Here is a 26,915-nt window from a genome sequence, read left to right on the forward strand (position 1 = left end):
AGGAAAAGAGGTGGGGGAAGATCTGGGGGCTGTACGATATTCGTAACAAACACTTTCTAACATGTTCTTTGGAAATTCCTTTGTACACTGTTTCAACCTTCTGTCTCAGAAGTCAGAGTGCTACCACTGGGTCAAGGCTGACATCTTTCGAGGCTTTTAAACAGAAAAGGAAGTGGTTTATATAACAAATTTGATGCTCGTTCTATCTTCGTATCATTGGGTTTTCTCACCATTATAAAAGCTTTAGAACCTAATTGATAAAGCAAAAACAGCACAAAAACTCAAACCTCTTTACAATTTGGCTTATGCTTTGGCCCACTCTTCTGTCCCTTTAATAGATTTGTTTATATTTTGTGTTTCCCAAGCAGAGTCTAGATGTGGAGTTGACAGCTTTCAGGAATCACGGAGCTAGCCTGCCGAGTGCTCAGTGAGCTCAATAACTGGGGAGGCGTTCTCAGGCCAATCTTCTCCATCTGCGGTAAGTTGTAGAAAGAAAAAAGCAAGGAGCAGAATTCCAAAAACTGAAATTAAAAGGAACTGAACTACAGGCCACTTCCAATCCCAATGATTCAGCAAAGCACAGACATTCAAAGGGCCCTGCCTGTAGGGTTGCCAACCCTCCAGGATTGTCCTGGAGTCTCCGGGAATCAATGCTTAAGCTCCTGGACATGGCTGAGAGCAAATCGGGAGAAAAATAATAGGGGCATTAAAAGAATTGTTTTTTTTTCCATTTTCATTGAATACTTCTTAAAATTAATTATAAAAACATTGGCGATGGAAGAAAAAGCTGTTTGACTGGGCGGGGTGCTCAGTGGCGGGTAGTCATTTGATGAAATTTCCAGGAATATGTCCAACCAGAGTTGGTAACCCTAGATGTCACGTGATCAAACATCACGCGGTCAGAATGTCATGTGATCAAACCTCCAGGAATGCCTCCAACCGGAGTTGGCAACCCTGCCTGCCTGCTCCATCCCTTGACTTATGCCTACACAAAGTATTAAAATGATAGAGACACCAAGGTACTCTGCCTGTAAAGGTCGTTAAGATAAGTTTAAGCATGGATGACCAAGTACTCTGGGGAACACTGTGCTTTTTGTGTTACCAGGGCTCCAAGGGTTAAATTACGAGGAGAGATTACATAAACTAGGCTTGTTTTCCCTGGAATATACAAGGTTAAGGATGATTTGATTGAGGCTTTTAGGATTTTGAAAGGAATTGATAGGGTAGTTGGATTAAAAATTTTTCCGCTGGTGGGAGAGTCTAGGACAAGGGGACATAACCCTAAAATCAGAGCCAGGCCATTCAGGAGAGAAGTTAGGAAACACTTCTTCACACAAAGGGTGGTAGAAGTGTGGAACTCACTCCTACAAAAAGCAGTAGATGCTAGTTCAATTAATAATTTTAAATCTGATATCGACAGATTTTTGCTAGCCAAGGGTATTAAGGGATATGGAGCCAAGGTGGGTGAATGGAGTTGGGTACAGATGAGTCATGATCTCATTGAATGGCGGAATAGGCTTGAGGGGCTGAATGGCCTACTCCTGTTCCTACGTTGCTGGAACCATGGAAATGTCAGCTATGGAGATGGTGAGAGTTCACTAATGTAGTTTGCAATTGTTGACTGATAGCTTAGAGTTTTGTTCTATTATCCAAATTTCCCACAGCTGCACCTTCTTGGAAGTTTCTAAATGTTTGAAGGGCAATGGGGAAAGAGCAGGGGAGTGGGATTAATTGGATAGCTTTCTCAAAGAGCCGGCACAGGCACAATGGTCCAAATGGCCTCCTTCTGTGCTGTATGATTCTATGATACTACCAGTGCTGAGTTGGATGGAATCAATAATGCTGCATGGTCCATTGGAATGAGTGGGCTTGATCACCTTTTATTGTTCTTCCATGCCTTGTTACAGCACATGAGATTGTAGAGTAATGTCTGCAGTGTAACTAAGATTGCATATCATACATAAAACCTAATTACCACAATTAACATAATCTCTAATACAATTATAGAATCACAGAAACATACAGCACAGTAGGAGGCCATTCAGCCCATCGTGCCTGTGCCAGCTCTTTGAAAGGGCTATCCAATTAGTCCAACTCTCCTGCTCCTCCTCCATAGCCCTGCAAATTTTTCCTTTTCAAGTATATACCCAATTCTCTTTCGAAAGTTACTACTGAATCTGCTTCCACTGCCCTTTCAGGCAGTGCATTCCAGATCATATCAACTCGCTGCTTAAAAAAACTTTGAATATATTTACTACATTTTGTCAATATGTGGATTTAAAAGTTTAAGTTTCTGATGAAATGTAAAAATAGTTTCTGCCGTTATGGCCTGCTCCATTACACTCCCTGTCCTGCCACTTTCTTCTCACTTCTAATCCCGTTTAGACATATAAACCAAACATGGGTTCAATTCTCTTAAGGACGTCATTCATCACCGCACCGATGAAAGAGCCAGGATGGGCCACACATAAGGCACACTCGACACAATGATAAGATATTTTGCCCAATAACTTTATGAAGGCAATGCTGTCCTTTCAATGCTTGGAACACACCACTGGATCAGATTTGATCTTTTTTTGGGGGTTTGCCCAATGACTACAGATCTCATTTACGTTGGAGAAACCAGGGCAGAGTTGCTACAGGAAGGCACCAACCAGGAAGTTGGGGTTACTGTCATTTCCTGCAATATATCACTCAAGATCTTTCTTAACCATCAGCACAAGCTGGAGTTAATTTATTTAGTGCACTTCTCAATGAGGCAATGGGTGTCAGTGAGGGGTGTGAGGCCAGGTCCTGCAGTAGAACAGTGAGAAACTGCATTATGAGACTGCCATTGAAACCGATGGAAAAGGAGAAAGAAAGAACTTGCATTGAGATAGCGCCTTTCACATCCTCAGGGCATTCCATAATGCGTCACAGTTGAATGAATCATTCTTGAAAAGCAGCCGAGATTCTGGAGGGAAATGCGACAGCCAACTTTACACCAAAGAGAAAAATGTTGGTCAGGGCGTCTCCATGCTCTTCTTTGATTAATGCATCAAGATCTTTTACTTCAACCTGAACAGGCAGGCAGGGCCTCAGCTTTTACATAGAATTACATTGAATTTTACAGCACAGAAACAGGCCATTCGGCCCAACAGGTCTATGCTGGTGTTTATGCTCCACACGAGCCTCCTCCCATCTTATTCCATCTCACCCTATCAACATATCCTTTTATTCCTTTCTTCCTCATGTACTTATCTAACTTCCTCTTAAAGGCATCTATGCTAATCACCTTAACTATTCCACGTGGGAGCACGTTCCACATTCTAACCACTCTATGAGTAAAGAAGTTTCTCCTAAATTTCTTATTAGATTTATTAGTGACTATTTTATATTTTTGGCTCCTAGTTTTGTATTCCCACACAAGTGGAAACATCATCCATTAATGTCTTAACCATAAGATGTCACCTTTGACAATGCAGTATTGCCTCTGTACTCCATTGAAGTACAGAGCCAAGACTATATGGTTAAATCTTGGGCCCCGATATTAGCGGGGAGGCGGGATGGCAGCAAGGGGGGCATGGGTGACCCGCCCAATAAAATCTGTCCGTTCTCCACGCGATCGCAGGTAAATTGGAGCCACTTAACAGTGGCTTCCGGGTTTGGCGTCCGAAACCTGCGCAGCGGGCGGACTGCGCATCTGCATCACAGGCTGTCAGCTGGAGGAGCTCTGCTTAAAGGGGCAGTCCTCCAATGGCTGCTCCTGGAGCAAACACCCAAATGGAACAATGGAGCAGCCCAGGGAAAAGCTGCTCCTAGATTTATTGAGGCCTCACTCCAGGTGCAACTGGATGGGGTGAGGAGGAGGAGGGATGTGTTCTACCCGGCGGACGGGAGAAAGTGGCCTGCCTCTGCCAGCAAGAAGGCCTGGCTCGAGGAGACAGAGGAGGTCACCAGCAGCAGCAACATATCCCGCGCCTGGATCCAGCGCAGGAAGCGCTTCAATGACCTAACTGGGTCAGCCAAAGTGAGTACACTTACTCATTCTCCTACATTCTGTCTTCCACATCACCGCCCCCAACCCACAACTCCTTCTACACTGCCAACATTACTCTATCACATCACTCCTCACACCCACTCAAAGCTCACCCTCAACTTACCTGCACTTCCTCACCTCCCCAGTACTCACCCCACCACTACCACTCAACCCAATCCTCATACAATGTCATGGCTATGTCTCATCTTCACCCTCTGATGCATCTCTTTCACGGTCAGCCTCACCCAAACCAATGCATTTATCGGTTGGCCACGTCGCCAACCCTCACTCACGCCTCTCTACTTTCTCCCCTTATAGGAGAAGAGGGCCCAGAATGCACAGGAGAGGGCGAGGACCAGAGGGAGGCCGCAACAGATAGTTATGCTCACAGACACGGAGCAGGAGGCTCTGGAGCTGAGCCGTACCCTCGAGTGCCTGTCCATCGGGGACGCCGAGACTGGCAGCTGACAAACGTCTGGTGACAGAACTTTAACATTCAGCACTCACAATATAAATTGATGTTAACATTGCCTTGCCATCTTCAGTACCTCAACATCTGTCACCTTGCTTAATATTGCCTTCTGTTCTCTTACAGGGTCTTCAGCGACCGCTGTGACGGCGGAGGGCAATTCCTCAGAGGATCTGCCGGCCTCTGAGGGGGCACCGTCACATCTGAGCGAGCCATCCACCAGCGCAGATACACACACCTCGGTGGGTCCCCTTCCACAGCTAGTTGGGGTCGCACATGGTGAGTTACCACACACGTGAGCACGAACAGACACTGGTGGCAGGGGCAGCTGTGGAGAGCTTGTGTCGGTGCGAGCATTCTTCTCCAGGCTCTGCTCAGCTGAATCCTGGGGGCCATCCTTTAAAAGGAGAATGATCGAGGGGCAGCAGCACATATTCGAGGTGCTGGAACAGGTGCCACGCGCACTCTCCACAATCGCACAGAGGATGGAGGAGTCCAACTCCTGCGTGCATGGGATGGTGGTAAGGGAGGGTATCTCTGAGATAGTGTCGCGGGTAAGTACAGGAATGTATTCGATGGAGGGAAGGCTCGCCTCCATGAAGCTACAAGCATGGTTCACAAATGAGTCCATTCAGGCCCTGACAATGGCCATTCGGACTCAGGGTGAACAACATTCTGCCGCCTTAAACAGGCAGGCAGAGACAATAGCAACTGGCCTTGCAAGGCTTCACATAGGTCCTCCAAGCTGTCGTCCAGTAGAATGGTAGAAGTGATGTGGGCGTGGCCCAGGGGAGGAATGATGGCAAAAGGGAACATGGAAGTGGGGACGCCACTCAAAGCGCTCCCACGTCTCACCCATTGCCCCCCTCTCAACCAGTACCTGCAATGCTGCCTCCTCTCCAGGTGGCCGAGTCTGCCCCTGCACAGGTGCAGGTGGAGCAGTCTTTGAAGAGGCCTTCACGGGCACCGAAACCCAGAGGGCATGGGCCCAAAGCATCTAATTGGTCAGGGCATGAACAAGAGCAACCTGCCACTACTTCTGCTGCAGCCACAGGGGAAGCACCACATAGAAATAGTCGGAAGTGAAAGGCGAAGGTTTTGTAAGCACATAGGGGGTGCACAAGGGTGTTTGACGGTTGGTCATGTTTTTTATTTATATTTGCTTTTTGTTAAACGCACATTAAATTTTATTACTGTCGCATCTACTGCCACGTCTTGGCCATGCTTGACTGGCTTCTGTAGTAAGGCCCTTTCATGAGGTTCACCATGAACGCCCACACTTGATGCCACCCACTGGGTCACTCTACAGTGGGTGTATCTGTAGTTGCAGGCTTGTTTTATGCAGGGTGGGGGGCGGCTGGTGTGGCCACTGCTCTATCCAGGTGGTGTGAGGACTGGACTCTTCACACTGTCTGATGTTAGGAAAACCGTTCACATATCAGTGACTCCCTGGCCTCATGAGCAGCCAGGTGAGCCGCTGTTCTGCCCATGAATGCAGCAATAGCACCCCCACCCCCCCATCCTGACAGTGTAAGTTTGAGGGGGTCCGCAAAGTAGGTAAATATGTTTGCACAGCAGAATTTTGGGTGGAAAGTAAGAATTTTGAGTGAAAACACAAAGGTCTTGCAGCCAAAACTTTGTCTGAAGTGACAAAGTGCCCTGCTGCAATAAATTAGGTTTTCTTCCCACCTGCCAAATAAGTATTTGCATCTCCCACTGGCTATTTGGCTGAAACACGTCTGTTGCAACATGGAGTGTTTCCCACAGCACGGGAAACACGCTGAGGATCCTTCAAAATTGCACCCCTGCCAAAATGTTTACTCAAACAGGTATCTCAAGTACTTTAACCAAGTGTAAAAGTATGTAAATTATCATCCCGCCGGCTTTAACTGCCGGTGGGACTCCCGCATTCGGGAGGCGCGCGCGCACCCGGACGCGTCACTGGGGAACCCGGAAGTCAGCGGGTTGGAGCCGGGCTCCGAACCCGCTCTGGATTTCTACGATGTTAGGAGCCCCCCCCCTCGCCCCCAACGCACCCGCTCCGCCATCCGAAAATCGGCCCCATGGTGTGAAGCTTGAACAAACAATTTTCTGACTGAGTGGTGAGAGTACTACCAATTGAGCCAAGCTGATATTTAAACCTTAACACAAAGGCTACCACAAAAAAGACACCACTCGTGGAACTGGAAATTCCTACATACTTTGAATTTTTTCTTGAACTAATTTGCAGCAGCTTAGTTCAGGCCACTACATATTCTGACACTGGTTGTAATGCTCATCCAAACCATCAACGCCACTCCATGACTGATATAAAAAACATGTATTTCTTTGACATACATTCTTTTGGGGAATTGAGGTGTTTTTTTTTTACTCAGCAAGTTGTTACGATCTAGTACACACCGCCAGAATGGGTGGTGGAAGCAGATTCAATAGTAACTTTCAAAAGCGAATTGGATAAATACTTGAAAAATAAAATTTGCAGGGCTATGGGGAAAGAGCAGAGGAGTGGAACTAAATGGATAGCTCACACAAAGAGACAATGGGCTGAGGGGATTCCTTCTATGCTGGATGATTCTATGACTGGTTAGGGAGCACAAAGTGATACAGAGGCAACTACAACACATGCTATTTAGCAGTCCGGCTGTGCAATGTTGAACCACATGCAGTGAGGGCAGGTGTCTTGCGATCTGGGACTTGAACTTGCGAGGCTGGGATTTGAACTCACGACCTTTTGATGGGGAGATTGATGCTTCATGCTGAGAAATACCAGGCCATCCAACTATTATGTAAGTGCAGAAATATCCCAGTGAGACAAGAATGGAATGTATCCAGACTTCTCATTTACAAACCCCAAATGTTTGGGACACGTTTTCTTACTAAATTATATTTAATCTATTTTAACTTCAGTAGAATTTTTGCTCAAGAACTATGTCTTCCCTGAAGGACTGGGATAGCGCAGAGCTCTTTTACTTGAGATGTCGGTTCAAATCCAGGCAAGGTTGATCGGGCAAAAGGCTCCCTTCTCTGCTGCAGTAAATAGCCTATAAGAGATGCATTTACATAGAATTACATAGTATTTTACAGGACAGAATCAGGCCATTCGGCCCAGCCGGTCTATGCTGGCATTTACGCTCCACATGAGCTTCCTCCCACCCTAATTCATCTAATCCTATCAGCACATTCTTCTATTCCTTTCTACCTCATGTGCTTATCAAGCTTCCCCTTAAATGCATCTGTGCTATTCACCTCAACTACTCCCTGTGGTAGTGAGTTCCACATTCCAACCACTCTCTGGGTAAAGAAGTTTCTCCTGAATTCCTAATTGGATTTATTAGTGACTGTCTTATATTTATGACCCCTAGTTTTGGACTCCCCCACACAATTTGGACCAAGTGTCCTAGTCCCTAGCTGGCAAGAGTCCATAGCACAAAATTTCCCAAAATTTGGGAAAAAATCTATTCAGAGATGCCACAAAGATCACTTTATAGGAAATGGGGGGAAAAAAAATCACAATACCAGAAAAAACCACAAGAAAAAAACGATGTCAATATTTATTTTGCCTCTTACTATAGAAGCAAAGAGATGGCTTCTCTTATCAATATGACAGTCCATCCATAGGGGTAAGATGTGTAGGATTGCTTTGGTTCTTGCATGTAGCGACATTGTGAATGAATTTGAAAAAAGCTTCTAATGCATTTGAAGAAGAAGATTTTTTTCGGTCCTGTGTCTGTTCCTCAGGCACAAAGCACAGGAAAAAGTGGTGGAGTCTTGTCAATTCAGGTCTCTGCCCTCATTGCGTTGCCCTGGGATTTCCTGGGGCATCCCCACAAAATGTTGCTGAGCCTGCACTGTAGTAGGCACAGGCCCAGTGTTGCTGTTTTAATGAGATAGGAGAGAGCGGGTTTTCAGGTCCGCAACTGCGCTTAACTTTACCGCTCGATTTTTTGGCGCAAGGTTCAGCCGAGGCCTTCCCCAGACCATGCTCACTGTTTGCCCAGAGAGGACAATCTACCCTTGTGATACATACATTGCTCAATGCAATTCTCCTCTGCTCAGCTAAGTGAAGCCACTAACCTCAGCACAACCTTGGCCTTCTGTTCTCTAAGACACATATGAACTGTTGATTTTTTTAAACTCCAAAACCAAAGGAAATACCTACTTAGATTTAGTGGTGATCAGCTGCCTGATTACCTAAAAGTAATCAACAAAGCATCTTTGACCACCATTTGGCCATCTAAATGAGCTTTCAGTGTTATTTTGAAAAGGATACCAAGCAGAAGTCTTGGCCCCATAACAAGGCTAATTAGAGCGGCCTCAAGTATGATTCTATGATAAGTAGGATGTTGATACTTCAAACTGGCATTTTACCAGAAGATACAGATTTCATCTGGGTTTAGACAAAGCAGTGTCATAGAGTGTGTTGCACATGCCAACCAAGCAGCTAAGCATTGGTACTGGATCAAAGCCCTGCTTTAATTAAAGGTGTGCCAAAGCATTGTTGATAAAGTGGTCGTGGTCTGGTAGACAGGGAGGATGGAGGGGAAGGAACAGATCAAGAAACATATCTATAGTGCCAGCTGTGGCTCAGCGGGTAGCACTCTCGCTCCTGAGTCAGAACGTGTGTGGGTTCATAGTCCCACTCCAGAAACTTGACCACAAAATCTAAGCTCACATTACATGCAGTACTGAGGGAGTCTTTCGGATAACACATTAAACCGAGGCCCTATCTGCCCTCTCAGGTGGGTGTAAAAGATCCCATGGCACTATTTCAAAGAAGAACAGGGGAGTTCTCCCTGGTGTCCTGGCCAATATTTATCCCTCAACACCACTAAAACAGATTATCTGGTCATTATTTAAATTGCTGTTTGTGGGACCTTGCTGTGTGCAAATTGGCAGTCACGTTTCCTACATTACAACAGTGACTATACTTCAAAACCACTTCATTGGCTGTAAAGCGCTTTGGGGTGTCCTGAGGTTGTGAAAGGCGCTATATAAATGCAAGTCTTTCTTTTTATTTTAACTCCATGTTAGATCTGAAAATACAAAGACCCGGCGATAATCTTCAAACTGCATAATCCCCAAAAATATTCTAAGTGGAAGATATTCAAGTCTGCTTTGAAATGCAAGTTCAACATCATTGACCATCTTATCGAAAAGTTATGTCCAATATTGATGTGTAAAAGGAAATGTCGAACATCATATTTGCAGAACTCCAAAGTCAAGCACCAAAAGTTGCATTGAAATGCAGCTATCCAATTAACTGACATCAACATCAGGCATAAGAAAGTTAGGTGAAACCTTCCTAAACTTAATTCTAAAATGTAAGGAATCTTACAACACCAGGTTATAGTCCAACTGTTTTATTTGAAAATCACAAGCTTTCGGAGGCTTTCTCCTTCATCAGGTGAAGTGTGGGATTCTTTGAACGTTACCACATTTATAGTCAGAGAACAATACCTGGTGATTACAGATAATATTTCCAACTGCCCGTTGTCAAGGCAATCAAAGTGTTCAGACAGAGAGATGTTACCTACAGGACCACCGAATATACAAAAGGCCAGAACAAAAGACAGAGAGAGAGAGAGAAACATCCGAAAGGAAGAGAAAGACAGAGAATGACCCATTGTATTAAAAACAGATAACTTTTTTTCGCTGGTGGCCTCGCCCCTCCCTATCTCTGTAACCTTCTCCATCCCTGCAACCCTCCGAGATCTCTGCATTCCTCCAATTCGTGCATCTTGCGCATCCCCAATTTTAATTGCTCCACCATTGGCGTTGGTGCCTTCAGCTGCCTAGGCCCTTTGCTCTGGAATTCCCTCCCTAAACCTCGCCACCTCTCTACATCTCTCTCTCCACTCTAAGATGCTCCTTAAAACCTACCGCTTTGATCCAGCTTTTGGTCAGCTATTCTAACATCTCCTTATGTAGCTCAGTGTCAAATTTTGTTTGATAAAGCTCCTGTGAAGCACCTTGGGACGTTATATAGCGTTAAAGGCGCTATATAAATGCAAGTTGTTGTTGCTGTGCTTGGACTTGTCAAGCCTTCACTGAGGAACTCACTATTTCACTAACTCATCTAGTTTACACTTACTGTCAAACCTCCAAATGGAATGAAGCAAACAGGGTAAATTTACAGGTCCTCCGCTTCTGGTGGGGAGTCTCTCTTGGAGGCAGCGCTGTACAAAGATATGCCTACAACACTGTAGTGCTGACCTGCACTCGCTTTGATAGAGGCTCTTTGCTGGGGCAAAGATTCTTCTGCGCCTCTCCTGCAAGCCGCATATTGCAAATCTGTACACTCTCGGCCTACAGTCTTCAGTCTATGAATTTTAATGGACATAAAATCAGGGGCTGGGATCATGCAATTTTGCTATATGTGCCCCTGGCTCCAGCCAAGCGAGGCAATGTGAAAATTTCTATCCCAGATTGCCAATCTGGCTTTGCAACAAGATCAGCGAACTTGTGATGCTCCTGATCGCTTGAGAAATTGAATAATTCTCTTAGATCCCTAAAACAAATTCAGCATAGATCTCAATAGGGAAAGACATCCCAGCTTTATTGAGAAGCCGACCTTTGCCGAAAGTTATTGAGTTGGGTATGCGCTGTCTCAAAAGACACAAATATTGGGTCACTGAGTTACAATCTTATGATCAGGCTCCATTCTCAGTAAAATGTTACAACAGTATTAAACATAATGGAGTAGATTTTCAACTTGACTCCCGGATGTAAAACTGGCGCTGCAGGTCGGGCGCTCGTTACGGGGACCGTCCGAGTTTTATTTCCATGGAAACTAAAATTGGGCAGTTTCTACAACGGGCAGCCGATCCGCAGCGCCAGTTTTAGGCCTGACCGACAAGTTGAAAATCGACACCAATTTCTCTTAAATCCAACTTAATTTAATTCAAGTTACACTATGAACACTTTCGATTAACAGAGACCTTTCAGCTTGTGAGATTAAAAAAAAAGAGCATGCCCATGTAAACGAGAATGTTGCAGTGTTTAGCTACAACCTTCATTCACAGGCTTCAGAACATTTAAAAACAGGAAATGATCCATTTCACAATCCCTTTGATACAAGAGATGAATCTACCAACATTAGGCAGTAGGAAAAAATATTAACATTTAAAAAAAAAATGCTTTTATTAACTTTTCTTGGAGAGGATTGGCTGCATTTCATCAAGGTTTCATACTTTTATTATGTCGCGTATTTTGAGTGAATCATTGAGAACTTATTCATTAAGATGTTGAGGACATCTAATTTGTTGACCAGAGCAGTCTAGTCAAGAGAAGTGGAAACTGTCCTCATCTAAACAGTCTATTCTTCTCCTCCCATCAGATTCCTCCATTCCTCACGTGAAGGTGCTGATTCATGCCAATGAATCAGCAATGGTCACATTCCCAATACCTTACTAAGTGGCTACTCTTTGTTTGCGAGCCTAGGCAGTGAGGGTTAGCAGGCTACTTGACCTCGAAAGGGGTCTGAACCCAATCCTGCCATCGACTGATGTCCATCCAAGCACACTTTGCAGCAGGAGTCATTGGATAGCAATAAGGAGCAGGAATCCTGGCTGCCTTTTTTTTCCACTGTTCTGAACCTAGGGGTATTGATGCCAACTGTAGTGCTCCTACTGCCACTTGTGCTGAGATCAGCTAATGTAACTTAGACTGGGGAATCAGACTTCAACCTTCCTGATCCATACGTTTCAGTTCCATAGTAGTTTCATGGATGTAACTAGATTCTTACTATTTTTAAAAAAATATAAATTTGTTAACAAATAATGATGAGTTAGCTCCTAATGTGATGTCTACACAAAGCACAGGGTACGTAGCAACAAATTTCAGGGATCATAAGTCAAATTGATATTATCACCGTTTCAAGCCTCATCAGTAACTGTTGCACAGGAACAGAAACAGAAACAGGAAATGTTTGTCAACTCATCCTGGCACCTCATTTCATCACAAAGTCACCTAGTTATGATTTTAGCAAACTGTCGTCAAGACAGCCCCTGTGCCACCAGATCACAAAGTCAGGGCACATGGGCAATGAAGTAAAAGGGCCCAAGGAAACAGAACAATTGTAGCTTCAAATTCTCCGGTAGTCTAATAATACCGAGAACAGCGATTGTTTACCTGACTGATTGACTTCAGTAGTATTGCATTATATACCTTCAATATTGCACTACCCAGGCACAGGATGGTTGGTGTAGGGTATAGAAAATGTCGCTCCGAGATTGAAGTGGAGGGAGCTTTACATAGGAACAGGATTAGGCCATTCAGCCCCTCGAGCCTGTTGCGCCATTCAATTGGATCATGGTTGATTTTTACCTCAACTCCATTCACTTGCCTTTGCTTCATATCCCTTGATACCTTTACCTAACAAAAAAATCTTTACATCTCAGTCTTGAAAATTTCATTTGACCCCCAGCATCCACAGCCTTTTGTGGGTGCGAGTTCCAGATTTCCACTTCCCTTTGTAACTGCTGGCTGTAGTACTAATACTATAGCTGTATTTTCGACAGTGTAACCTTCTTTAAGGTAATAATACATCCTTGATGAAACAAAACAGAGTAAATACAACACTGTAGTTTACTCAGGAGCAGAATCACCAATCGAGCAGAGGGTTGTGAATCTTTGGAATTCTCTATCCCAGAGGGCTGTGGATGCTGAGATGGATCGATTTTCGGACTCTCGGGGAATCAAGGAATATGGGGATCAGGCGGGAAAGTGGAGTTGAGAACATAAGAACATAAGAACATAAGAAATTGGAGCAGGAGTAGGCCAATCGGCCCCTCGAGCCTGCTCCGCCATTCAATAAGATCATGGCTGATCTGATCCCAACCACAAATCTAAAGAACACGAGAAGTCGGAGCAGGACCCGGCCACATAGCCCCTGGGCCCTCTCCGCCACCCACAGGGCATTGACCGATCCGAACTCAGCTTCATGTCCAATTTCCTGCCCGCTCCCCATAACCCCTAATTCCCTTTACTTCTAGGAAACTGTCTATTTCTGTTTTAAATTTATCTAATGATGTAGCTTCCACAGCTTCCTGGGGCAGCAAATTCCACAGACCCACCACCCTCTGAGTGAAGAAGTTTCTCCTCATCTCAGTTTTGAAAGAGCAGCCCCTTATTCTAAGATTATGCCCCCTAGTTCTCGTTTCACCCATCCTTGGGAACATCCTCACCGCATCCACCCAATCAAGCCCCTTCACAATCTTATATGTTTCAATAAGATCGCCTCTCATTCTTCTGAACTCCAATGAGTAGAGTCCCAATCTACTCAACCTCTCCTCATATGTCCACCCCCTCATCCCCGGGATCAGCCATGATCTGATTGAATCTGCAGGCTCGAGGGGCCGTATGGCCTACTCCTGCTCCTATTTCTAATGTTCTTATGTGCTGATCTGTGAGCTGCTGTGCAGAAATTGGAATATTGGATTTTCTTCTGGTTGCAAGGGTGAAGAAAAGTTGCAGTCTTCTTGGCTGCGCTATCAATTTCACATTATTGCAGGTGGGCTGTGTAAAAAAAAAAGGTCACTTTATGCAAACTACTTGATCACGGCAGTAATTTACATTCCAAGGTATGGTATACAACACTCTGCACAGGGCCCATTTCTACTCAGGGAAATGCTTTCAGTGAAGCCAGCCTGTGAGTTGAAAGGAGGGCAAATCTTACCGCTATCGTGATGAATAAAATGCAGCATTTCAGGCTCGATTTCTCCACAACAAAGATGCCCAGGGTTGAGAGCAAAGGCCAGAGGAAGTGGCTTGTGAGTAAACCACTGAAGTGCACCTTTTTAAAAATAGGTTTTTAATTGCCCTTTAGGTTTCAAATCCAAAGTGGCAACAAGTTGGCAAGGTCCCTTTAATAGCTCCTGAAACATCTTGAATTTTTATAATGAAAGGAGGTGAAATGTTGTTTTTCTATTCTAAGGAAAAACTTGTTTCAGTTTTGCAAAACCAGTTGTGGTTAGTTTCAGAAATTGATGGAAATTTGAAATTGACGTGCAAAATAAGATTTTCTGGCGGTCACAGCATTTACATTACAGCAGCAACAAAACTTATTTTGTGGTGATATTTATAAGTGCATTTTCTAAAAGTGGGCAAGTATTCTTTAATGCACTTCCTGTAGGAATCCTGGGCGACATTTTTTTAATAGTCTTGTTCAACTTAACTGACATTTACAAACAGCTAGAATATTGTAATGTTGCATTGCATGTCCACCCGAGAGGGTTTAACCTTTCGTTCGAAAGACGGCATCTCCGACAGTGCAGCGCTCCCTCTGTACTGCATGAGTTAGCCTAGATTACGTGTTCAAGTCTCTGATGTGGGGCTTGAACTCACAAACTTCTTTCTGACTCAGAGATGAAAGTGCTTCCACTGAGTCAGTTATACGTAAAACCCAAATCCCATCTGCCTGTTCAAGTAGATGTGAAAAAAAACTGTAATGGGAAATTGGGAGTTCTGGTATTCTGGAAGGATGAGGTCAAAAGGGCCAATAGGACTTCTTCATCCAAACTTATTGTTACAATATTATGAAGGCCATCAAAACTCAGCTGGAGTATTGTATCCAATTCTGGGCTCCACACTTTAGGAAGGATGTCAAGATCTAGGAGAAGGTGCAGAGGAGATTTACTAGAATGGCACGGGATAAGGGACTTCAGTTATGTGGAGAGACTAGAGAAACTGGGATTGTTCTCCTTAGAGCAGAGGAGGTTAAGGGGAGATTTAATAGAGGTGTTCAAAATTATGAAGGGTTTTGATAGGGTTCATAGGGAGAAACTGTTTCCACTGGCAGGAGAGTCAGTAACCAGAGGACACAGATTTAAGTTAATTGGCAAAAGTACTAGGGGGGTTATGGGGGGAGATGAGGACACATTTTATTTTTACACAGCAAGTTGTTATGATCTGGAATGCACTGCTTGAAAGGGTGGTGGAAGCAGATTCAATAGTAACTTTCAAAAGGGAATTGGATAAATACCTGAAAAGGAAACATTTGCAGGGCTATGGGGAAAGAGCAAGGGAGTGAGACTAATTGGATAGCTCTTTCAAAGAGCCAGCATAGGCATGATGGGCTGAATGGCCTCCTTCTGTGCTGTATGATTCTATGATCTATGAAGTCACTCAGTAAATTGGCATATTCTACTATTCTCCAATCTCTATCTAATCAGATAAATCTCTTCTGCGATTCTACTGATGCAATCTGAAACGCATTGATACATAACAGAACTACTGATATTAAACTAAATTTAAGTTTAACTAATAAGTCAAGAAGATAAATTATTTTGTGGATTGCATATACTTAATTATTAGAATATTGTAGTGAATAGGATTATATAACTTGTCATTCTATGTTTGCTGCTGGACATGCAGAGTGGAGAAGGTTTACCAAAATGGTTGCCACCAATGACTTGATGTCATATAACATATCCAATGCTATAAGGCTTCATATAAAATCCAATGACCCTGGCTAAGTATGGTGATTTGCTAGAATCATCTTAGAATTTAATGATCAAATATTAGTTCTGGTTGTTCTAGTGCCAAAGCTTGAAGTAGGCAGAACTGCTGAAGTGTAGAAGTTTGAAGAAATTTAGCATTCTCTCTTTCTGAACCAGTGACTTCATTTTCCATTGAGTCACCCCTGGTCCTCAAAGTTATTTTTTAACCGAGAAACTTAGGTGAAGGGCCAAGCCCTGTAGTACTTAAGACCACCATGGATGAAAAGAGATGGGGAGAAGACAACGCAAATCAAGATATAGTGATTAGACACTGCCAAGTGTTAAAATCTCATAGATTGTGGGAGGAGTAGGTTCATCATAGCCCATCATGATTGCCAATATTAAATAAATAATTCCTCTCCCCCACAATTTAATAATATTTCTCACTACTTATAGCTTTTTTTTTCTTTTTTAGGTCTTAAACCCTTCATGTCACATAGTAGTCTGCTACTAGCCCTCTTCCAATTTTACATCAAGTACAGAGAACTTACAGCACAGAAACAGGCCCAGCAGATCTATGTTGGTTTTTATGCTCCACACGAGCCTCCTTCCACTCTATTTACTTCATCTAACCTTATCAGGATATCCTTCTATTCCTTTCTCCCTCATGTACTTATCTAGCTTCCCCTTAAGTGCATCTATGCTATTTGCCTCAACCGCTCCATGTGGTAGCGAGATCCACATTCTTTACTCCCTTAAAGAAGTTTCTCCTGAATTCCTTACTGGATTTATTAGTGACTACCTTATACTTACGGCCCCTAGTTTTGGACTCCCCACAAATGGAAACATCTTCTCTAGGCCTACCCTATCGAACCCTTTCATGATTTTAAAAACCTCTATCCGGTTACCTCTCAGCCTACTCTTTTCTGGAGAAAAGAGCCCCAGCCTGTTCAGTCTTTCCTGATAATTGTAACCTCTCAGTTCTGGTATCATCTTTGTAAATCTTTTTTGCACTTTCTCCAGTGCTTCTAAATCCTGTTTGTAATATGGAGACCAGAACTGTACACAGTACTGGATCAGTGTGGATTGACCTGTTCTTTAGTTTTCTTGCATTTCTCTGAGGAAGCACTGTGGTTCTAGTAGGTACTTGCTCTGATAAACGGTGGAACCCATTGTGGGAGTGACTGCAGGTACTAACTCATGCCCTTCTACACTAGGGTGTGGTCTGTTGGTTCATCAATGCATTGCACAACTGGGCTAGTCATTCCTTCCCCCTGCCCCCCTACCCCTGCCCTAGAACTTCAACCAATAAAACAATATGAATAGTAAATTGTCTTACACTTCAGTTATAAAAGTGAAAAGCAAAGTGGTTTGCTTGAGGGCAATTTGGAGGCATACATGTTATAGAGAATTCTAGCGATTGTTAAATGGGAGAAGGTTAATCAAACGCAAACCTTTACCGAGGATGTCAGGGAGAAAAGGCCAATTGAATCTGTATGGCCAACAGTCACTTACCCATCACTCTGTGCATCATGCACGTGATAACTTCACTGTAATAAAAGTCGCATTGATGCCAAGATGCCAACACAAAGTCAATGATTGTTTTGTGCCAACCCATAAAGACGTCCTGGTCCTGTTGTCAGTTGGAATTATTCCTGCATTACTGAGACTTTTGCTGATTCACAATCTGTAGGATGGTTCTCTATGCTCCCACCCCATTCTTGGGTAAAGAGTCATAGGGTCCTTGAGTGGTCAATCCATTTTAGATTAACATTTTGAAGACTAGAGTGGGCCGATTGCACCTAAATAAAACTCAGATCTATAGGTAATGCTGCCTGAAGTCAAAACACAATATTAGTTAACTCCAAGTTAAACAACTGCTTGATCTAAGTAAGGTTCAGAGAATTCCCGTGAAAAGAAACACTTTCCATTCAATAACATTGTATAGAATTCTAGGCTCAAGTAAACCATTTTCTGTGCCCTGTAAATAATTCAAGTCGATCTATTGTCAGAGGCAGCAGCATACTTTGGAACCCTAAATGTGTGTTGCATAAAACATGTTCATTAAGTACTTTTTGACTTTATTCGTTTGAATGACTGATTGAGCGTTTAAAGGGGCAGTGATCCAGAGATTTTTAAATTGCCCATTGTTCTGATTCAAGCATAAAACTTCTCGCCACATTGGGGTCAACTTTCATCACAATACTGCAAGAACAACAAAAACAACAACTTGCATTTATATAGCGCCTTTAACATAATAAAATGTCCCAAGGCGCTTCACAGGAGCATAATCAGACATATTTTGACACCGAGCCACATAAGGAGATATTAGGACAAGTGACGAAGAGGTAGGTTTTGAGGAGCGTCTGAAAGGAGGAAAGGGAGGTAAAGAGATGGAGAGGTTTGGGGAGGGAATTTCAGAGCTTAGGGCATTGGCAGCTGAAGGCATGGCTGCCAATGGTGGAGCGATTAAAATCGGGATGTGCAAGAGGCCAGAATTGGAGGAGCGCAGAGATCTCGGAGGGTTGCAGGGCTGGAAGCCCACCCATTGCATGGTCTTTTGTGCCATCAATGCGCAACTGGTATGTGATCACCAGCAGTGCATCATGCAGGTCTGTACTCACTTTCCTGGCAGCTGCTATGATGCTTTTATCCTGTGTTAGTGCTCCATCCCCCCACTCTTTACCCCTGTAAAGTGAGAAGTGAGAGGCTGGCTGCTTGGGGACAAGGGCTAGCCCCTGCACATTTGGCTCATGACCTCCTCTCAGAAACTCACACTTGCCAGCTGAACTGCACTACAACTGGATCTATGGGCCTACCACAGCCCTCATTGAGCGGACCCTTGCTCAAGCAAGGTTTCCAGTGCCTGGACAGGCCTGGTGGCTTCTTCCAATACAACTCAGAGAGAGTATCCCATTTTGTGGTGGTTTTCTGCATGCTACATAACTCTGGGGACAACCCATGGAGCTACTATTGGATGAGGACCTTCAAGAAGATGATGAAGAGGACACAGGTGACATGAAGGTAGGGTGAGGGCACCAATACTAACCTGCAGCCAGAGCTCTTCACCAGCTGTTCACTGAATGAGCTTCAGCTGATGAATGCCTGCATCTCTCTGCATTAACAATAATGTCCAACATTTCTTCCAGTCCAGCCATACTCCAATAAATTCCTTCTGCCCAAAGATATACATGTCACCTAACATTGCAAGAGTCACCAACTACTGCAGAAACACTCTGCACACCAAGAGTTCATAGAATCATACAGCACAGAAGGAGGCCATTCGGCCCATCATGTCTGTGCTGGCTCTTTGAAAGAGCTACCCAATTAGTCCCACTCCCCTGCTCTTTCCCCATAGCTCTGCAATTTTTTCCCCTTCAATTATTTATCCAATTCCCTTTTGAAATTTATTATTGAATCTGCTTCCGCCACCCTTTCAGGCAGTGCATTCCAGATCATAACAACTTGCTGCGTAAAGAAAATGTTCCCCATCTCTCCTCTCGTTCTTTTGCCAATCATCTTGCCAACCCTCCTGCCCGTTTCTCCCTATTTAATCTATCGAAACCCCTCATATAGTTTACAATTTTACTGGCCTACACAAATGCCTACAAACTAATTATCATCTAGGTCTGTCCCCATAGTGCCATTCTTAAGTGATTTCTTATACTCTACTGCTCTTAAGAGGTGCCCCCCCCCATTAAGCATAAGACCTTCTGCGACTCAGATAGAGTTGCCAACCCTCCAGGGTTGCCTTGGAGTCTCCAGGAATTGAAGATTAATCTCCAGGACACAGCTGCGAGCAAACCAGGAGAAAAGTCATAGAGGCATTAAAAAAAATTGTATGTTTTTTTCCTTTTTGTTTTGAACACTTCTGCTTATTAGTTCTAAAAATATTGGAGATGGGAAAAAATGCTGTTTTACTGACAGTCAAGAATCGTCCAGTTGGGTAATGAAGTCTTTTCACTTTCCAATTGGTGTGGGACGGCGGTGTGCTGTGAGGATGGACATGTTGGGCGACCAATGGCGGGAGTGCGGGGCCGAGGTGGTTGGAGGTGGGAAGGTCAGATCATGATTTCTCCACGAATACAGTTAACCATAGTTGGCGAGCCTAGGCTCAGATGAGGGCTCTTGAGATTAATGTCGTCGGCCATGTCGAGGAGCTCGGGCCTGAGAGGGCCCAGCTGCACATTACAGAATATAAGAAAGTACAAGACGAGAAAAAGTTGCTCAATTTCATTTCCTCGGGGAGGTAAACTAACACAGACGAAACTTCTGAGAAAACCCTCCAGAAACTTCTCCTCAAGACCCGAGTATATCCACCCAACAATCAACACTCCTGCTCCACCTGGCCCACATGGAAACTTAAAATCAAATCTTTAATCTTACCTACTTGGGCCTCTTCTGACCCATGATCCAGCTCCTGGCAGGTCTGACCTGATGGGGAAGCTGTCACAGCTCTCATGCTCACGCCTCTGACAAATATTGCAGTCGGGTCCAGATCGGAACCCAATCTGCACATTTTAAGAAGGACCCCTGCTTACTTCCTGCGGGTGTCCCGCTCGCCTCCTTAAAAGAGTTGGTTAACATCGGGACACGACGGGAAGGCAGCGGGATCAGAGTGATATATGCTAGAAATAGTTATCGTAGGAAATCATCCCATGTTTATGACATTGCTAACACTAAACAATCTGAGGAAACTGTCCCCCAGTGCTTCACTGTCCATTTGGTTGGCTATGACTAGTTATCCTATAACCTTCATTCCATTTCATAACCAGATACGCGGCTCACTCCTTTTCTAAAGGAATTGGTACACCATTAACGATCTTCGATGGGACTCTATTCCACACAACTGTTGCTCTGGGAAAACAAAATCCTTCTAATTATTCATGGTGCTTAAAGATTATCAAGCTTACTGTTGTGAACTTTGGTTCTGCAATCACAATTTAGTTAAAAAAAAGAGACATCTATTTACATCTGTGTTATTCATGCCTTTACTCATTGCATCATGTCTCTTGTCAGTAATCTTTCCTCCAGTGGAAATGAGTCCAATTCTATTAGTCCATTCTCGAGACTTCCTGCTTGATTCCTGGAATCATTCTCATAAGTCTTCTCTGAACCCTCTCCAGCATATCAATGTCATTTTGAAGATAAGACAACAAAAACTGCGCCCAACAATCCAAATGCTGCCTTAACAATGATTTATAGAGGATTAAACTAACTTGTTTTGACTGAAATCTAATGCCCTTGAAAAGCATTGCAGCGTTTCATTAGCCCTATTAACAGCCTTGCACTGACTTGACATAGTGTCTACGAACTCAGTGGAAGCTTTCCATAGCCACTAGGCATTGCATAATACATTTGTATTATTATCCTCAATTTTATGGCGATTTAATTTAATGTGATTGTTCATTTATTCTTGTTAAATATATCAGTTTGGGTGGGCCAAACTCTCCTGAAATATTAGTGGTGGCCTCACATTTAAAGGGGAGGTATCTCTTCATGTACCGCTGTGGAATTGGGCTTCTCTCAATCTCACAAGTAACTGGCCCATTACAAAACAGGACCTATGCATTGTATACATCTTTATTGCACCAGCATGTACTATTTCATCGTTTTCTACATCAAATTTAATTTGCCAATCTTCCATTATTTTGTCACGAAGCCAACATAGCTTGGTGTTGTCCACAGTTAATTAGTAAAAGTTCTATTTTGTATGAGTATGATTTTAAGAAACCTTTCAGTCTTTACTAATTTCTTCCTCCTAATAACTAGCAGTAGTTTTTTTTTTAATTGGTGTATTTTTATACTTGTTAAAGTGAGAGATATCAGAACTAGAGAATAAAACAAGGTGCTATTTTGCGCACCCAGTGCTAGTATCAAACACTCTCAGGCACAGCACAAACCCAGATGGAGAGCAAAACGTCCTCTGCTCTGCTTTCTTAACTCCATCTTAACTCCAACCCCACAGGGGTATCCTGACTGCTTCTGCATAGCATTTCCAGTTCCTGCATCAGTTATCCTTACGATTCCTCTGCGAGATGACCAAATTTAGTGCTAATTTGTGAGTTGAGACCAGACAAACTTAATGTAATGGAAGAAAGAAGGGCATTCCATATCATCTGTGTGAACTGTATGCAAACCCAAAAGAGGTGAAGGATCACTGTTCTAATCCACTCGACCACTCAATACTATCTACTCCCAGCCGATGACTACTGTCTGTAAGTTACTAGCGAGGGCAAGGTCTGATTTCTTGCAGGAGTCTTAACCATGTGTTACCTCTTATTAGTCTCCTGATTTTTAAGCTCTCTGTTAATGTGGTCCATTCAAATCAATCATAAGGAGACAACTGGGACCTGTGATGAGTGGCTGTGAAGCAAGCTGGGGGAACAAGTTTTGTCTTGTTTTTATCAACTGAAGAAAAGAAGGCAGCTCAACATTTGGTTACATTTGGATTTGCTACTGATCCCTACTTGAGACTGAAACTCCAGGTCCACAAAATCCATGGCCATCCTGGAGCACTCCTGCTGTAACTTCAGCGTAAGTACGCCGGGAATGGCTGGGACCAGATACGCTCGGGTCCCGAATTTGCTTTCCGGGATGGCCTTGTGGAGGCAGATCCTCTGTCCGCCGCTTACAGGGGATGGGGGGGATTGTGGGGGAGGGGGGAAGGGTGTGGGGGCTGGGACAGGGACTTCTTATGTTTCTGTGACCTTGGACCTCAAACCGACCCTGCTTGTGGTTGGCGCAAATACATCGGGTGAGACCCAGCAGCAGGCGTGGGGACCCCCTGAGAGTACAGGATGGGATCTTGGCCTGGAGTCCCAAAGATTTGCACCAATTGCCTCCCCCTACCCTACTCTCTTTGTAAGGTGGCCACAATGATCAGCTACAATTTCTTTTCTGGTAAGACCTCAATTTCCCCTCCCGCGGACTGAGCATTTATGCTGGACTTTCCGCTTTCCTTTATGGGGTGGGCCCCTAGTGACGTGAGTGTCTGCCCTTTGCAGGACAAGTTAGGGAACCTCCCCCTGATCCTGCAAAGTTCATGGCATCAGCGGCGGAGGTTCCTGGCTGGCCAATCTCGGTGTAGGTGTCAGGATCGCTGGCCCATAGCTTTTCGGGGCCTCCAACACAGTTATGGACGCTACAGGCCAAGTTAAGTAAGAATCTTTAATCAAAATAATTTGCTTTTCCTTAAAATTAAAAGGGATGAGACTAGAAACATATCTAAAATCTTTTACCTCACGGTAAATAACATGGTGATACTTATCCAAACATACTGGCTTCATTACAATCAGACAAGGTACACATTCAGCTTCTGATAGTTTAACCCATGTCCCCATTTGGATCTTTAAACAAGCAGAGCTCCAGACGGCATCCACCTGGTTTTCTGTTTGTGCTGCTCTCTATGGCTTTTTTCTTAGTTAAACAATAATAAGGCCTATTTTGGGATCAGTGTGCGCAAGGCCTTACTAGCTGCCAAAACTGACCAGGATCTTTGCTCCAGCTACTCTATGGTCAGTGCCTGCTGTTACACTTTTTAAGTGCACTGGTGAGGGACATGTTCTTTTCCCGGAGTGGTGTTGAGGCTGCGTCGGCCTATAATGGCTCTCCTGTTTCAACATCAAATAAATCCAGATGTTAACACTGCCACCAGCGCTGGGTATACAGGAAGGGTAAGCTCATTGGAATATGGCATGCAGAAAAGGGATGCGTCAGTGGTCGTTGGAGGTGAGGGCTCATCTATAATGCCCTCCATAGTTGACAATCACGGTCTAAGCTCACATGTGATGAATCTTCCACCCTCCCCTGGTTCAGCGAACTGTCCGCCAACGGTATTCTAACGGGGCCAGAACCTTAAAAATGATTTTGGGTCTCCCGCTGAAGGGGTTCGAGTGGGTGCAGTGGATGCGACTCCAACACCATGCCTGGTATTGGCCGTAAGTTTAAAACTGCGTCCAGTGTCTCCAGGAGATACAGAGGAATAAAATAGTCTGGAAGCAACGATTCAGCACTGCCCAAATGAGATCTGGTTTAAGATGGTGCATGAAACGCAGCGAGAAAAGAAATCATGGCAGCAGGATCTATACAAACAAACAGTAATGTTTGCCCCCTCCCCGCGCTCAAGGCATTGGCCCCTTGCTGGAGTTCGGTTCTAGAAGCAATGTATATTGTCAGAAGCTATAAAGCATTGCACGGTTACTTAAGAACACATGCGTTTATGTATGAACAATGCAGAAACACCTACACTGCTTACACATCCTTCCTTACAGCTGCAGTGCCCCATCACTGAGATGTTAGATGTTTTATTAAAGACAATAATAGAGTTTGAAAAATATCCTTGTGATATGCAAAGTATATGGGGGTTAAATTCAGGGACGTGGAGATGAGGGATTGGTATCCTATATTAGGCACTGTTCAGGGAAGCCCAGTTTCTGGCATTCACATTGCCCTCTGGTACCTTGTCTTTCGGGTAAGACGTTAAACTGAGGTCCCATCTGCCCTCTCAGGTGGACGTAAAAGATCCCATGGCATTATTTCAAAGAAGAGCAGGAGAGTTCTCCCCGGTGTCCTGGCCAATCTTTATCCATCAACCAACATCACTAAAACAGATTATCTGGTCTTTATCACATTGCTGTTTGTGGGACCTTGCTCTGTGCATATTGGCTGCCGCATTTCCTACATTACAACAGTGACTACATTGGCTGTAAAGCACTTTGGGACGTCCTGAGGTTATGAAAGGCGCTAAAAAAATGCAAGTTCTTTCTGTCTTGTCCAAGTGGCCAATATTCATGTCTGAGCCTTGATAATGAACATTGATAAGGCTTTTTGACCATGGGGGGCATCACATCCTGCCCTCACCTGACATCCACACACACGACTTTCAAGTCGGAGGATGGTGAGGGGGGAGTGCGTAGTTACTGAGTAGACATCGGGAGCAGGAACTCTGACTGAATATTTTGCCTTTCCTTAACCCCCCCCACGAGGTGTTGAAGCCAACCATAGTGCCGCCAACTGCAATCGGTTAACTCGACATGGGTGAGGAATCAAACCCACCGCCTTCCTGTGCAGCTCAGCTACTCACCAGATAAACTCACTGGACCATTGGGGGTACCGGAGACCGATGTTTAATGGGGAGAGCGCCAACTGAGGGAAAGAAGGCGGTAAGTAGAAAAAAAATACGAAGCAAGGTGACTCATTCCAGCGTACTTGTCAATCAATAAAGTGGAGCTGGAAGCTTATTTATTTATTTATCTTTTTCTGGCTTGGCGCTGAACGGTTTCGACCACTTTCTCCGCAGCTCGTTTGATTGAAGCATTTAAACAATGACAAAACGCCTCCTTTCACACGAGAAAGCCAGCTGCTCCCCAAGTCGCTTCGAGTATCAGCCGTGGCTCAGTGGGCAGAGGTCAGAAGGTCGTGGGTTCAAGTCCCACTCCAGAGACTTGAGCACAAAATCTAGACTGACACTCCAGTGCAGTACTGAGGGAGTGCTGCACTGTCGGAGGTGCCAACTTTCAGATGAGACGTTAAACCAAGGTCCCGTCTGCCCTCTCAGGCTTCCCACATTATAACAGTGATTACACTTCGATAATACTTCATTGGCTGTGAAGTGCTTTGTGTCATCCTGAGGTTGTGAAAAGCACAATATAAATGCAAGTCTTTCTTTCTTCCATCACATGCTCATTCAGTGGAACTTGGGGTAAACACGTTGTTCCACAGGTGATTTTCCTTGAAGAAGGGAGAGAAACAAAAACAATACGTGCATCTGGTAATCCATTAAACTCATCCCATGCCCATTTTGTTATTGACAATTAACTCTGGAAAACCACAGCCGGTCAAGGCCGGACTTTGTGGAACTGTTGATTAACCTGAAAGAAAAAAAAAACTGGTAATATTAACTGTCTGTGTGTACTGGGTCTTGGGTCTCACACAACTTGTTTACTCGGACTCTCTTTGCATTGACATCTAATTCTAATCATATCGCACCCAGCGAGGGGGGCCGAGAGCTTACACTCATATTGAACCTTCATTTAAAATTCAATTCGTCTATTAAAGATATAAAAGGAGGCAGTTGGGTTTCCTTCAGCTCCTGTCTGTGCGGGAGGTGCACTGTCTGTTGACAGAAGTTACGAAGCATTGCTCTGTTACATAAGAACACATGTGTGTGTGCAGACAATGCAGTAAACACCAAATCTCTTCTACACTGCTTGCACATCCTTCCTTACAGCTGTAGTGCCCCATCACTGAGATGTTGGATGTTTTATCAAAGACGATCAGGAAAAACTTCTTTACCCAGAGAGTGATTAGAATGTGGAACTCGCTACAACGTGGAGTGGTTGAACATAAGAACATAAGAAATAGGAGCAGGAGTAGGCCATATGGCCCCTCGAGCCTGCTCCGCCATTCAATAAGATCATGGCTGATCTTCTACCCCAACTCCACTTTTCCTGCCCTATACCCATATCCCTTGATTCCCTTAGTGTTGAGGCGACTAGCAGAGATGCATTTAAGGGGAAGGTAGATGAACACATGAGGGAGAAAGGAATAGAAGGATACGTCGATGGGATTAGATGAAGAAGGATGGGAAGAGATGCGTGTGGACCATAAACACCGGCATGGACCTGTGCTGTACATTCTATGTAATTTTATGTATTAAAAGATCTTGCAAACTATCCTTGTTGTATGCAAATTGTATGGGGTTAAATTCAGTGAAGTGGAAATGAGGGACTGGTATCCTATATTAGAGAATGTTCAGGGAAGTCCAGTCTTCGGAACCGCCAGGAACGAGCTGCTCCATCAACGTCTGTAGATGGTATTTGGATATCCTGGAACAGCCACACCTGCTGTACCATGGACTCTCTTGATTTATTTTTCATCTTTTTTAAGATAATTTTTTATGGAAACTGAGGTAAGGTAAATACACGTGTGGTGTCAGAAGCAAAGCTATTGAGGTAGATTTTGACTTTTGGGCGGTCAACTGATGGAG

At 44.1% G+C, this 26,915-nt stretch overlaps 1 long non-coding RNA gene across 2 annotated transcripts in view; it reads left to right on the forward strand.

Annotated features, from left to right (window-relative positions):
• Nucleotides 1-374: 374 nt before the first annotated feature.
• Nucleotides 375-26,915, forward strand: part of LOC137333376 (uncharacterized) — a 52,415-nt gene continuing 25,874 nt past the window's right edge. The window contains exon 1 of one of the 2 annotated variants that reach the window (XR_010965884.1): nt 375-478. This is a non-coding gene — a long non-coding RNA (uncharacterized lncRNA). Of the gene's footprint in view, nt 479-24,932; nt 25,090-26,915 lie in introns of those variants that run through there. The other variant, XR_010965883.1, reaches the window with a different exon arrangement.

The sequence above is a fragment of the Heptranchias perlo genome, chromosome 16 (assembly GCF_035084215.1).
Source record: "Heptranchias perlo isolate sHepPer1 chromosome 16, sHepPer1.hap1, whole genome shotgun sequence".
Classification (NCBI taxonomy): Eukaryota; Metazoa; Chordata; class Chondrichthyes; order Hexanchiformes; family Hexanchidae; genus Heptranchias; species Heptranchias perlo.